Source organism: Talpa europaea (genome assembly GCF_964194135.1).
Source record: "Talpa europaea genome assembly, chromosome: X".
Classification (NCBI taxonomy): domain Eukaryota; kingdom Metazoa; phylum Chordata; class Mammalia; order Eulipotyphla; family Talpidae; genus Talpa; species Talpa europaea.
Genome location: NC_140081.1, coordinates 76,694,506 through 76,707,148, shown reverse-complemented (window position 1 = coordinate 76,707,148; position 12,643 = coordinate 76,694,506). Strand labels below are relative to the sequence as shown.

Sequence of the window (12,643 nt, the reverse complement as noted above, 5' to 3'; positions counted from 1 at the left end):
CTCCTGCGCTTCTGACTGTACCCAGTGCTTGTATAAATAAAAAATAAAAAAAATAAATAAATCTTAAAAAAAAAATTCTTTCCTCTTCTAGTAATTTTCCCTGATTTTTTCATCCCACAGTCACTCATTATTCCTTGGAAGATAATTACTTTTATAGTTAGTATCACATATTTAGCCTTGAATTATTCCATGGGTATTAATTCTCAAGCCAAATATGTATCTTAGTTACTTCTCCTAATGGCAGTTATTGGAGAACTCTTATTAACACATGATTTATGCCTCCTTCTACACTGACCATGACACTCTATTGTTGAGACTGTTGGTCTGATTTTCTGTCGATAGTGATAGAGATTGCTGGCTATTAGAGAAGGAAAAATCAGAAGGGCCAAGGAAACATTTTTGTTTATTCATTTTATTGATTTTGTGTGTGTGTGTGGCTTGAAGTCTGATCATCTGAGATGTATTCAAAGTTTTTCTTTGGTGTCCTACAACAACCCACTATCCCATTCCTACATGTAGGATACCATTCCTCATATCGCAGAAGAAAAGTGTTTAATAAATAAACCGAAATACAGAATTTCATTTGTTACTTTCCTGGAAGCACTTCCACTTCTAAATGGATATTTATAAGGGGCAATAATTAACCCAAAGTTTGTGGGAAAGTTTTTGGGTCCAAACTGTGGCATTTGAAAATCTACCTACTCTAAGTTTGACACTGGTAAGTGAATGGCAGCTGCACTAATTCAGTTTGTGGCTTGACCACCTTAATTTGGTATTGAGTGCTGTTGGCACATGCTGAAGCAATGGGAAAAGTTGAAATTGAAATCTTACTGGCTATACTGAGCAGCCATGGAAACAAACTCATTACTCTAATTTGCAACTGGCTATATCATATGTTAGTTTAGAAAAATAAAGCTAAATGTGGGGTGATCAGACCTCAGATGTAACACTGTTTAGTATTTCCTCAGGTACAGTCAACCCTAAGCAGAATTATGAAGTAGACAGTTTGATGGAGGGGGCTTTATAGTCCCTCAACAACTTCCATTTTTAGAGGCATCTCCTTGGTTCCAAGGGTCTGAAAGGCCTGATTCCCCTTCCTTAGCAAATCTGTTCCACTTCCTTCACTCTGGGTGTCAGACATTGAATCAAGGGGATTTTTCAAATTGGTGTTCTGTGCAACACATTTGGTAAAATAAGTTCTTCTGGAAAGATACAGTTAGGAAACCTGCATGTCTATAGTGCCTCTTAAAACTTTGCTATGCATGTTAAGATATTAACAGTTTGGAAAAGTTCAACAGTGAAGAAATCTGTTTAACACAGCATCTTGCCAAACTAATTTAACCCTTTTTGTCAGATAATAATCCTTAAAAATCTTCTGTGGACCAAAATTTAGAGAATTCTGGTCCATATAGTGTGCTCTTCAAGGTTTTGTTGGTTTGTTTTTTTACATTTTTAAATGGTATAAGGTACAAATAGAAAAGGCTAAATTCATAACAGTAGGCTTTTGCACTTCTGCAGGGGTTGAAGTGACATTCTTTTACACTTCTTTATTTTTATTCTTTTTCAAGCATTGAAATTTTTTGAATGATCATTAACTTTGGATAATATAAGACTACAGTGTTTAGGGAATACATGATACAATAGTTATACCGATTTTGGAATGGACAAAGCTTTCTTTAAGTCCTTATATTTTACTTATTAATTTTATCTTTTGCAACTAGTGTTTTTATATCCTCATTTTCTTTACCTGTGAAATGGGGGTGATATCACTATTGCAAATTTATTTTAAGGATGAAATGATACATTAAAACCCTTGGCATAGGGCCTCCTCGGTGGCACAGCGGTTGAGCGCTGGGTTGCGAAGGTTGCGAAGCTGCTCGTAGCTTCTGCAGCGCCGGTTTGATCCCCGGCTGCTCCCCAGCCACCAGAGGAGGGTCCCACATGGCGCGCAGACCTCTACTGCCGCTGCTGCTCCCCTCAGCAGTGTACTTCGGTCCTTCTGCCTGCTCTGCTCCCGGCTCTGGCTCTGGTGAATTCTCTCACCCTCCCACACTTCTGACTGTTCCCAGTGCTTGTATAAATAAATAAATAAATCTTAAAAAAAAAAACAACCCTTGGCATAATAAATATTTTACTCCTTCCCTCCCATTTCTGCCCATTTTCATCACTTCAGTGAATTTAACCCTTTCAACAAGTATGCTCACCTAGGAAAGGAGTATTCCATAAACTCTGTGTATTTGAACTAACACATTGTTAATTTTTAAAAGGAAGTGTTTAACTTTTACCAGGACTAAAAGAGCATAATTTGCCATGAGCTGTCATGATAGAGAGCCATCCTTTTTTGTACTATTAAATTCAAAGCCTCAAAAAATCCAGTAAGTTTTATGACCTTGCCAGCAATAGCTCAAGCTTTTGCTATTAAATGTGGGATGCCTCACATACCATTTCAAAATATTGGCTTTAGCAACGAATGAATTATTAAATGTCAAATTGTTATTTCCCGTGACAGTTTCCAAATGGACTGGGTCTGCACTAACAAGTAGTGAAATGTGCCTCCAGCCGCCTCGCAGCTGTGGAAGAAACGGATCACAACTCCAGTGGACTCATTTTACCTGGCAGCAGAGCACTGGAAGGTTCGCCCATCTGTCACCACACATTTCTCTTCCAGTCTCCTCTAGCCCCTTCTTGAATTCTTTTTTGTTTAAAGAGAAATCAAGAGCTATTCAAAGTAAGTGACTTTAGAAGAACATTTCAAGTACAGTCAACTCCAGATAGTTTACTTAGAGGGTGTCCGTGTTTTCAATTAAAATCAATGGACACTATTCTCTTTATTTTCCAACATTCTCTTTTCTGCTTCAACCTCCAAAGATTATATTGAAAAATAATAGATGCATTAGTTAAATTAGTTATAAATCAGCCATCTAATATCTCCAACAAAAAAGTCAATTAGAAAATATGTTAGCCTAGGTCTGTTTGTACTTCAAATGAGAAGGGAAATAGTTTCTCAGATCAAGCTAAATTGTTATATGGTTTGATGGAAAATCTTTACTGGGACATGGACTTTCACTCTGAAATAGGTAATATTGTCACTTACTCATGGCTTTGAAATGACATGAGTAATGGCTGTCTTGTCAAATATAAGCAAATGATTGTCCAGATTATTCTTATTAATTGGGTACACCTAGAATGAAGTCAGTTGTTCACTATTACAAACATTAATTCTGTAAAATTCTCTGTGTCTGTAGGCAGAAATATTTAAAAGGTATTTACTGAAATATATCCTTATTAAAGCATTCCTCCCACCAATCTTTCTGAGTGGGAAGTGAGTTAGGAGATTTCATTCAAGTACCATTTGGTGTTGTGATACCATTTGGGGCGTTTAAAAATTACGTGAATTGGTTTGGTGGAGATATTTAGCTTATACAATAGCATTGCAGCTTTTCAGCTATCATGCAAGATATATAGAGATAGAGATCTCTCTCCATATGTGTGTGTGTATATATATATATGTATGAATGAATTATTAAGTGAATGAAAATTAATAAATGAATTATATACATGTGTATATACATACATACATATATATGTAGAAAGAGAAAGAAAAGAGAGAAAATCAGTGACTCAAAGTATTGTATTTTTCACTGGCTCGCTGAGGTTTTGAATCTTTAACTAGCTATAAGTCATCTGCTAACAGTATGTTCAAAGGTACACCATTACAGAAGAAACTCAGATAAAGGAATCACATGTGCATGCCTTTAATCATCCTGAATGTTCAAAAGGAGAGGTGGCATTTATTTTGTCAGAGGATCTATCATTCTCTGTTACCGTCAATGTCCATGTAGATTGTCTCTCACTTTCTTCTGGCAGCTTTTATGGTGGATGACTGTTGACAGCAGGTCTTTGAGAAACATTCAAATATAGAGATGCACACACTTTTGTAGGCTCAAGAGATAGTCAGCTACTTGTTTCTTTGTGCTATTATCTCTAACTTTACTGTCTGACATGACTGTGAATACTCACAAGGACTTACTGGATCTAAAATCATAACAAATGCAAAAATGGAAAGGATTTTACTGAAACTGCATGAATCTCCATCAAAGATATAGGTATTTCTGTATCCAAATCTTGAGTAGTGTCAGCAAAAGTAATGAAATAAATAACACTGACAAAAATTGTTGGAATCAACCTTCACTGAACCCTGGGAATTAGGCAAAGACATGCTATAATCCATGAGGAATATACTCAAGGTAAATGGCTGAATCTCCACAAGAACAATGAGCTTGGTAGAATTTTCATTGGCTCTATTCCCATACCATCCTCTCTAACTCTGTAATAGTCTTGAAAACCAATGACTTCACAGTGAATCGCAGCAGCAATCATAGTGAAAACTAGCAACTTAGCTGCCACTGGAAGCAGCAGAATAAGATGAGCTTTTCCAAAGCCTCTTTTCCAAAAGAAATACCACTAGTTGTTAGTCTGGCACTTTCATGAAAGATTTCACTCACAAGGCTGTCTTCATTCCTTCAGACTCAGATCTCCCCCATTTAAAAAGTCTTTACCCAGGTAAGTTTAAGGAAAATGATCAGAACCAATTTTTGAACGTCATGGCTGCCTGAGGTACTAGATAATAGTTGGGTCAAACAATAGGCTACTCAAAAAGCTTAAAAGAATAAGTTGAGAAATGAGATGCCCATAGGAGGTTTTCTAAATCTCTTTATATTTCCTTGGAAATCTAGAAGGTCACAGGCACATATGGGGCTATAAACATGCCTGAGAAAGAACTGGGGCAGGCTTATGCTCTCAATTCTCGGTAATCTTGAGGGTCCAAATGAACAGTAAGTAAGTGAAGCCTAAGGTGTAATTATAATCCATCTGAGTGATGGTGGAAATGAGCACAAATATGCACCAAGAGTCCCTCAGCAAAGACTAGGAGTACTAGTTTCAGGCTTTAAGGAAATCTCTAGAATCATTATCTGACTGCTAAGTTTATCAGAAAGAAACTTCAGTAGTGACAAAGATTGTAGAATTTACAGAATTAGCTCAGAAAATTCAAAAGAAAACGACAGCAATATTAACAAAACAGCAAAAACATTGGGTTTAGTGAGTCACTAGAGGTTATATAATTAAGAAAATGTTGATCTTTGAATTTAACTCAGGTTTCTGATCCTAAGAAATTTCACTGCAGTACATTGCCTTAATATTTTTTTTTAAAGAAAGTTGAACACTTGTAACTTGTTTATGGAGTTAAAAAAGGAAAAGTATTTCTGGTTAATTGCAGAAAATTTTAAAGAGGAAAAGGTAATTGATGAATTTACCAATTATGACTATTGAAGATATCAGGTAATTTGAGTATGAACTATAACTATCGTGGCTATTGTTAATTTCTTACCTAACATCTGCACTGACTTCTCTTTGTTTACTCTGCATTTTCATTTATCATCCTTTCTCTTTGATTACTTAGGGAGGAATTTGACCCCCGGAGTTAGGAGTAGCTTAAACCAGTGAGTACATTTTGTTATCTTGGCTTGGTCAAATAATTGGCTCCAGGTTTGGCATGTCATCTGAATGGATCATTCAAGATGAATGATCCATCACTATTCTTCCTTGCAATTCTCAGGAAAAGCATTTTTTTTCTATTGGCTAGTGCTGTATGTAGATATAAAAATCTCAACTTGTGCAACATTACACCCATGATGGAAACCAGTGTTAGCATTGCACTTAGACCATGGTAGAATGGAGAGGGAGGATGGAACCAGGATGCTTCACAACATTATTGACACACCGAATCATACAATTGTAAATTGTATCGGCCTTTCCTCTGGACTTGAAAATTCATTAACCAATAGTTCACTTTTTTATTTAGTAAAGTTTTTATTTTTCAAAATGTACAGTTGGTGGGACTTGCTCATGCATCTTTGCCAGTAGCTGGGGCATCTCTACCCTTGGTGTTTCTGGTGTAAATTACTTGGGTTGTGCTTCGAAACCAGTTTGATAAGTCCTTTATGAAGGAGCTTTTGAAGGGCTGCCCTGGCCAAGGAGCCATGAATCTTTAGCCTCTCAGACACAACAAGTGAGGTTATAAGCTTGTAGTTGAGAATTTCTTACAGAGTTTGTCGTATGTGGCTTTGTCAAACAACAAGGTTATTGAACGTGTCCTGAGCTTTGCCTTTAGACCTCTTCTTCTTTTTGGCCTTGTCCCCAGATTTGTTCACTGGATCTTATCAGTCTTGCTTTGCTGACTCTCTAGCATCTTTCTTTTTTTTGTTCTTGGGTGGCATCATGAAGCTCAAAAGCAGCAATCATGGCAGCCTCACTAAGATGTTGGACAAAGAGGATGCACCTCTCATAAGCCAGTCCAGAGTCCCGCCCAACCAAAAATCAGTTTAATGGTTTAAACCAGAATGGATGTAATTATGTAGAAAATAAAGGAGAAATAGATTTTATTTATATGTAGAATTGAAAATTAGAATCTTTCTATTTGCTTATATGTATAAAACCAAACTGATACTGATGTGAGAATCCATGTGATTTTTCATGCCTTAAATTTTTTTATTTGAATCCAGGAGTAAACTTACTTTAGTCTTTCCCATAGTATCTCACCCTGTGCTCCTATTTTTCCATTTATGCATTTCTCTTCCATAAGAAACTCTCATTGCTTAATCATTCGTTAGTTAATCATTCTCATTTTAGTCTTTTCATTCATCCGTTAACCTGATCTGTACTGCAGTGACCTAGGAATCTAGCTCAAACAAGTGAAAGTAGCTAGCCTTTATTCTTTTATTGAGGTTCCTTACTTCTTTTTTATTTATTGTGAAGATTAGCCATTCACCTAGAATTAATTTGTCAAAGCTTTTAAGGCCCATCTTACACCTGAATTTGTACAATTCGAATATAACATATTATAAATGAGTATAACAGAGAAGAAGAATGACAATGGAATATAATGGCAAAAGAATTTCCAGTTAAGGATCATCATTTCTGTATTAGATAAATTCCTAAGATGACATCTGAAATCATGTGACTTTTGCTTCAACACTCCTCAGATTTGGGAATGTGACTTTGACTCTCTGGAGAGAACTTAGTTTTAATTTTTCATTGTTTTTTTTTTTTTTTTCAATTTTTCATTTTTTTGTATATGGGCCTAATATGTTTTATTTTCTCTCTCTATCTCTTTGTAGACTTTTTTTTCCTTTCTATTTACATGTGTAGTTAAGGTGAAAAGCAAACTGGCCAGTTTTATGTAAGTAGAACTAACTTTCTTCAGGCAGTGGTGAAGTTGTTTTTGTAAGGAAGGGAAGAAAAAACTTTGTGTCTCTGTGCCTATAAGTAAAAGTACAATTGTATAAGATTTTCCATGTCAGTTAAAACTAAAGGTGCTGTCTGTGTATATGTTGTATATTGTACATTTTCCTTTTTGTGTCTAATTGGTCTGTCTTCTTGAGGATATAAAATTGGTTAGAGAGAACCTACAGAAGTTTTGAGCACAGAAAATATAATGGGAACTTATTAAAGGGCTTCCAGGATGTGTGGTCTGGAATAATTTTTGGTTAATATGTTGGTTTAAAATACTTAAGTCTAAAAAGTTTGGTATTGCTGTAAATGTTGGCTAACATGGGAGTTGGGAAATTAAGGGTTTTTTTAAACATCAAGAATTCCAGTTATGGAATCAAAATAAGTTGAAGTTTGTCAGCATTGTGCTGGATGAGTTTAGCTGGATATATTTCACTGTTGGTAATTTAATGCTTTTTCCCCCTAATACTTATGAACTTCCCAGAAATCTAAATTAGGAAAAATCTGTAGTTTGATTGATTAGAGGAAGATTATGGAAACTTAGAGGAGTTCCTGAGGCACTCCATTAAAACTTTCCCCTTTCCCAATGGAAAAGATATTAGATGAATTCAAACCATTTGGTATTTATCTGGTAAATTGAAACTAAATGGGAAGCATTGTGACTTGGGAGAAATATTTAACCTTGGCATACACATGAATATTAATATTGGTATTCTAAAATTATGTGAAATTTCATGAGTATCTGATATGTTATAATATTGCTAGTCAATTTTGATTGTTCTGAAACATTGTAAGTTATACATTTGAACAAAATTCCTTTTTAATTAGGTTGTCAGATTTTAATTTTGGTTATTTTAAAGTTTTGACATTTGCAAAAATTGATTCTGAAAATATTAAAAGGAGAAAATACTCAATAATACCTTAAGACCCATGCAAATTGGTGGAAGTCAAAAGTGTGAATTTTCTACATAGGACTGAATGGGCAGTTGGAGATCAATATAATTTTAATAAGTGTTTGTTTGAAATGATACTTTTTTGGTTCGTTTTTGACTCAAATTTTTTTTATTCTTTTAGCTGATCAGGATCTGCAGCAATGTTAAATTTCATGTTTTGTGAGCAGATCCAACTTGTGTTTGCATTTTTTTCCTTTCTCTTTGATACTCTCATATTATGGAAAAATGATAATAAGCATTATTTATTTATTTATTCATTTATTTATTCATTCAAGCAGTGGGTACAGTCAGAAGCACGGGAGGGTGAGAGGATTCACCAGAGCCAGCGCGGGGAGCAGAGCAGGCCGAAGGACTGAAGTACACTGCTCAGGGGAGCAGCAGGCGGCAGGAGAGGTCTGCATGCCATGCGGGACCCTCCTCCGGTGGCCAGGGAGCAGCAGGGGATCGAACCAGTGCTGCAGAGGCTGCGGGCAGCTTCGCAACCCAGAGCTCAACCGCTGCGCCACCGGGGAGGTCCATAATAAGTATTCTTATTACTCATAGCAATGTATTTATCTTTGCATAATTTCAATAGGTAATATTTATTTTAAGATAAAGATTTGGAAATATGTTTCATTATTATGACTTTGATTGGAATGTCTCCTGGGAATTGAAATTAAGGAGAACCAAGTAAAGAGCTTGCTACTTTGCCTGTAGGATTCCATAGACCTCGAAGGAAGGTGAGGGAATTTTCCACCATTTACAGGTCTGGAGACCCCAGAAAGAAAGGCCTTGGGTACCTCTAGAATGGAAATCTCAGAGTCTTGTGGCCCTTCTCCCAATGCCCATTTAGACAGAATGATGAAAGTTCAATCTAAAATCCCTTTTGGATATCACATAGTGTTTCGCCTATATTTCCTTCTATGTATTTTATGGTTTCAGGTCTTATGTCTAGTTCTTTTATCCATTTTCAGTTGATTTTTGTGTATGGTGTGAGGTAGTGGTCAAGCTTCATTCTTTTGCATGTAGCAACCCAGTTTTCCCAGCAACATTTACTGAACAATCTTTCTTTGTTCCAAATCAAAGACATCTTTACAGACACATCACCCAAAGCAGTGATAGTGAAGGCAAAGATAAACAACTGGGACTACATCAAATTAAAGAGCTTCTGCACAGCAAAAGAGACAATAACAAAAACAAAGAGAAACCCCATCGACTGAGAGAACATTTTTGCACACAACACTAATGATAAAGGACTGATCACAAAAATCTGCAAAGAGCTGATGAGACTCAACAACAACAAAGAAAATAATCCAGTCAAAAAATAGGCAGAAGAGCTAAAAAGAAACTTCTCTGAAGAGGAAATGCAAATGGCCAACAGGCATATGAAAAAATGTTCAACATCACTTGTCATCAGGGAAATGCAAATCTAAACTACCATGAGATACCATCTTACACCAGTGAGAATGGCACATATTAAAAAAACTAGCAACAACAAATGTTGGCGAGGGTGTGGAGAAAAAGGAACTCTTCTGCACTGTTGGTGGGAGTGCAAACTGGTCCACCCACTGTGGAGAGCTGTGTGGAGATTTCTGGACCTACTAAACATAGAGCTTCCATATGATCCAGCAATTCTACTCCTAGGTATTTACCCAAAGGACACAGAAACATCAATTCCAAAGAGCACCTGCACCCCTATGTTTATAGCAGCACTATTTACAATAGCTAAGCTTTGGAAACAGCCCAAATGCCCAAAAATAGATGACTGGATCAAGAAGATATGGTACATATACACCATGGAATATTACTCAGCATTCAAAAAAGATAAACACATGCAATTTGCAGCAACATGGATGGCACTGGAAGGGATCATGCTCAGTGAAATAAGCCAGAAAGAAAAAGAAAAAAACCGGATGGTCTCACTCATAGCAGGAATCTAGAAAACTTAAATAAGGGACCAGGAAAATGAATATAAGAAAGTGAAAATCAAAATCAACAAAAAACTATGAACCAGAAAGACTCTATGAGGGGTGGGGGGCGGGGAGGGGAGGGATTGGGGTCAAAATAAGGGGGTTGCAATTGTATGGGGAATATAAAAATAAAATTTATTTTTAAAAAAATAAAAAATAAATAAATAAATAAATAAATAAATAAATAAATAAATAAATAAAATCCCTTATGGAATGTTTTCCTAAGGCCAACAAAAATTCTGCTTAGTTTTTCTGTCCTGTAAGTTTTTGAAGAAATAGACCAGGAGGATTGGAATCAGATTTAGTTATTTAGTTTGCAAATGCATTTTCCTGTACTATTTGATAGAATTGGGATGAAGGTAGAGAGAAAATTATTTTAATAGTAGAACCATTTTAAGAGTTTACTTTTTTTTTCTTCTTTTAACTTTCTCTGATATTGTTTGCTATTTGCAAAACATCTAGCTTTTTACCCTTTTGGCTTGGACTGATGGACTATTATCTACAAATGAAGGACTTTTCCACATGGGCTATTCGTAGACAGTGCCTAGTGACTCATCGCTATTTCTTTTGAATACACTGCCACCCCAGAAAAGACTGTCTTTTGAGGCCGCACCCCAGCATTCACACTTTCACCATAGAAATGGTGACAAAAAATGAAAAGGGGAGAATTTGTTAGAGGAGTATAACTAAGACCATGAGATAGGGTGCCATCTTCTTCACCCCACTTCAATGCTGCCTACATCTCAGACACATTGGATTACAACTCCCAACATGCCATGAATCAGATTTCCTGAGTGGGTGTGAGGAGCTTCTGGGAACTAGGGGTGGAGCTCAGTTACCAGACTGTCTTTGAACTACTGAAGACAGTCAGATTTCACTCTCCTGCCTTTTTGGTTTTGACTTGGACCCTGATACTGCTGTTAGGACAGATGGTGTCTGGCCACATGCTGGCCTATTAATTTTCTCTCTCTTCTCTCACTCTTCTTACTCCCTTTGTAAATTATCCTTTTTAAAAAAAATTTTTCTTGGCATATCTGCTTTTTTCCCCTCTAGTCCCAAGTTCTTAAGCACATGGGTAAAGTCTCAAAAACTGGGGCATTTTCTTTTTATTTCTGGGGTTGCCTACTAACAGAACCTTTCTAAATGACACATACAGTAGCTACAGAGAAATTGCCTGAAGACTTCCAGATCTATAAATTCAAGCCTTTAAAAGTACAGCTGTAATATGTATTGATATTATAATCATCATGAGTGATGGATATATTATATGTGTAGACATTGTAATGACCTTGACTAATGGAAAAGTGGGGACAATTGTGATAGAGGGACTTAAGTTATCAAAAACCCCAACCATTTATTTACAAAGACAATGATAAATAGGCATGTCAAAGGCAAGGAGAGAAAAACACCTGGCTGTGTGGTGAGGCCTTGCTTAAATAAAAATTAACAGGTGGTCCTGAGAAGATTCCTCTGTCTTAAATATAGGCACCAAAGTTGGGTCAATTTGAGATGCATATAGGCTTCTCCAGAGTTTTGTGAGAGATACTAGAGATTCTCACCCTGAGATGTAGTGTTCTCTCCATTTTGTGGACCGGTGGATTCCAGGAGCTTTCTGGCCTGGGTCCCACCAACTCCATGTTGCCAGTCTCCCAAACTTTGCCAAGGGGTTCATTACCTTTCCCTCTTTTTTGCTCTGAATTTAATTGTATGCTTATATTATTGGAATGTGGATTCCCACACTAAATTTATATTGTTTGTTATATGTGTGTGACTGCATTCATGAGGGAAAACCTCCTGCCTTGTGGAAGTTAGTGCTTTAAAGATCCTGAACCTGATAAAACAACAGAAATTCTGTGAGAGCTTCTGAAACAATCAAAAGCTGTATTGCTTTATGTTGCTAGGGTCCTGTGGGGATATGTATCTCAGTTTATATTCTTGGAATTGGTCAATGTCCAATCAATAGAATAATCTAGCATGCCTATCTTCATCATTATGTACCCAAATTACATGACTTGTTTGAATTAGTTCCTGTTAACTCATTTCAGAAACATAGATTAGAGGCAAATAGAATATTATAGCTTAAGAGGACATTTGCATTTATGTAAAACAACTGTCATCGATTTCGTCTGAGTAGACTGAGGCCCAGAGACTTTCGGTAACTCCTCAGTCAATCTCTTCATACAGAATTATATCTAAAATATAGGTCTCCTACATAGTTGTTCATTTTTGTGCAGTAGTTGGTTTCTCCCTTCAAGAAAATAATAAATAAATAAAATCTAGGTCACCTGATTCTTACTCTATTGTTTTTTATGTATACTAGACAAGAAACTGCTTCAAATATTTCAGACATCTTAGGACATTTTTCTTCACTGTGGCAACCAACACATTTTTAAGAATAATGAAGTATTTTTAACATCAGTGGAACCAAATATACTCTGAAAAGGTTAGCAG

The 12,643-nt window shown here is 36.2% G+C and overlaps 1 pseudogene across 1 annotated transcript; it reads right to left on the bottom strand.

The window, feature by feature from the left end:
• Positions 1-5,905: 5,905 nt before the first annotated feature.
• LOC311187037 (small ribosomal subunit protein eS25-like) lies at positions 5,906-6,278 on the bottom strand (annotated as a pseudogene). The gene has a single exon. The product of its transcript is annotated as a small ribosomal subunit protein eS25-like (transcript).
• Positions 6,279-12,643: the final 6,365 nt, after the last annotated feature.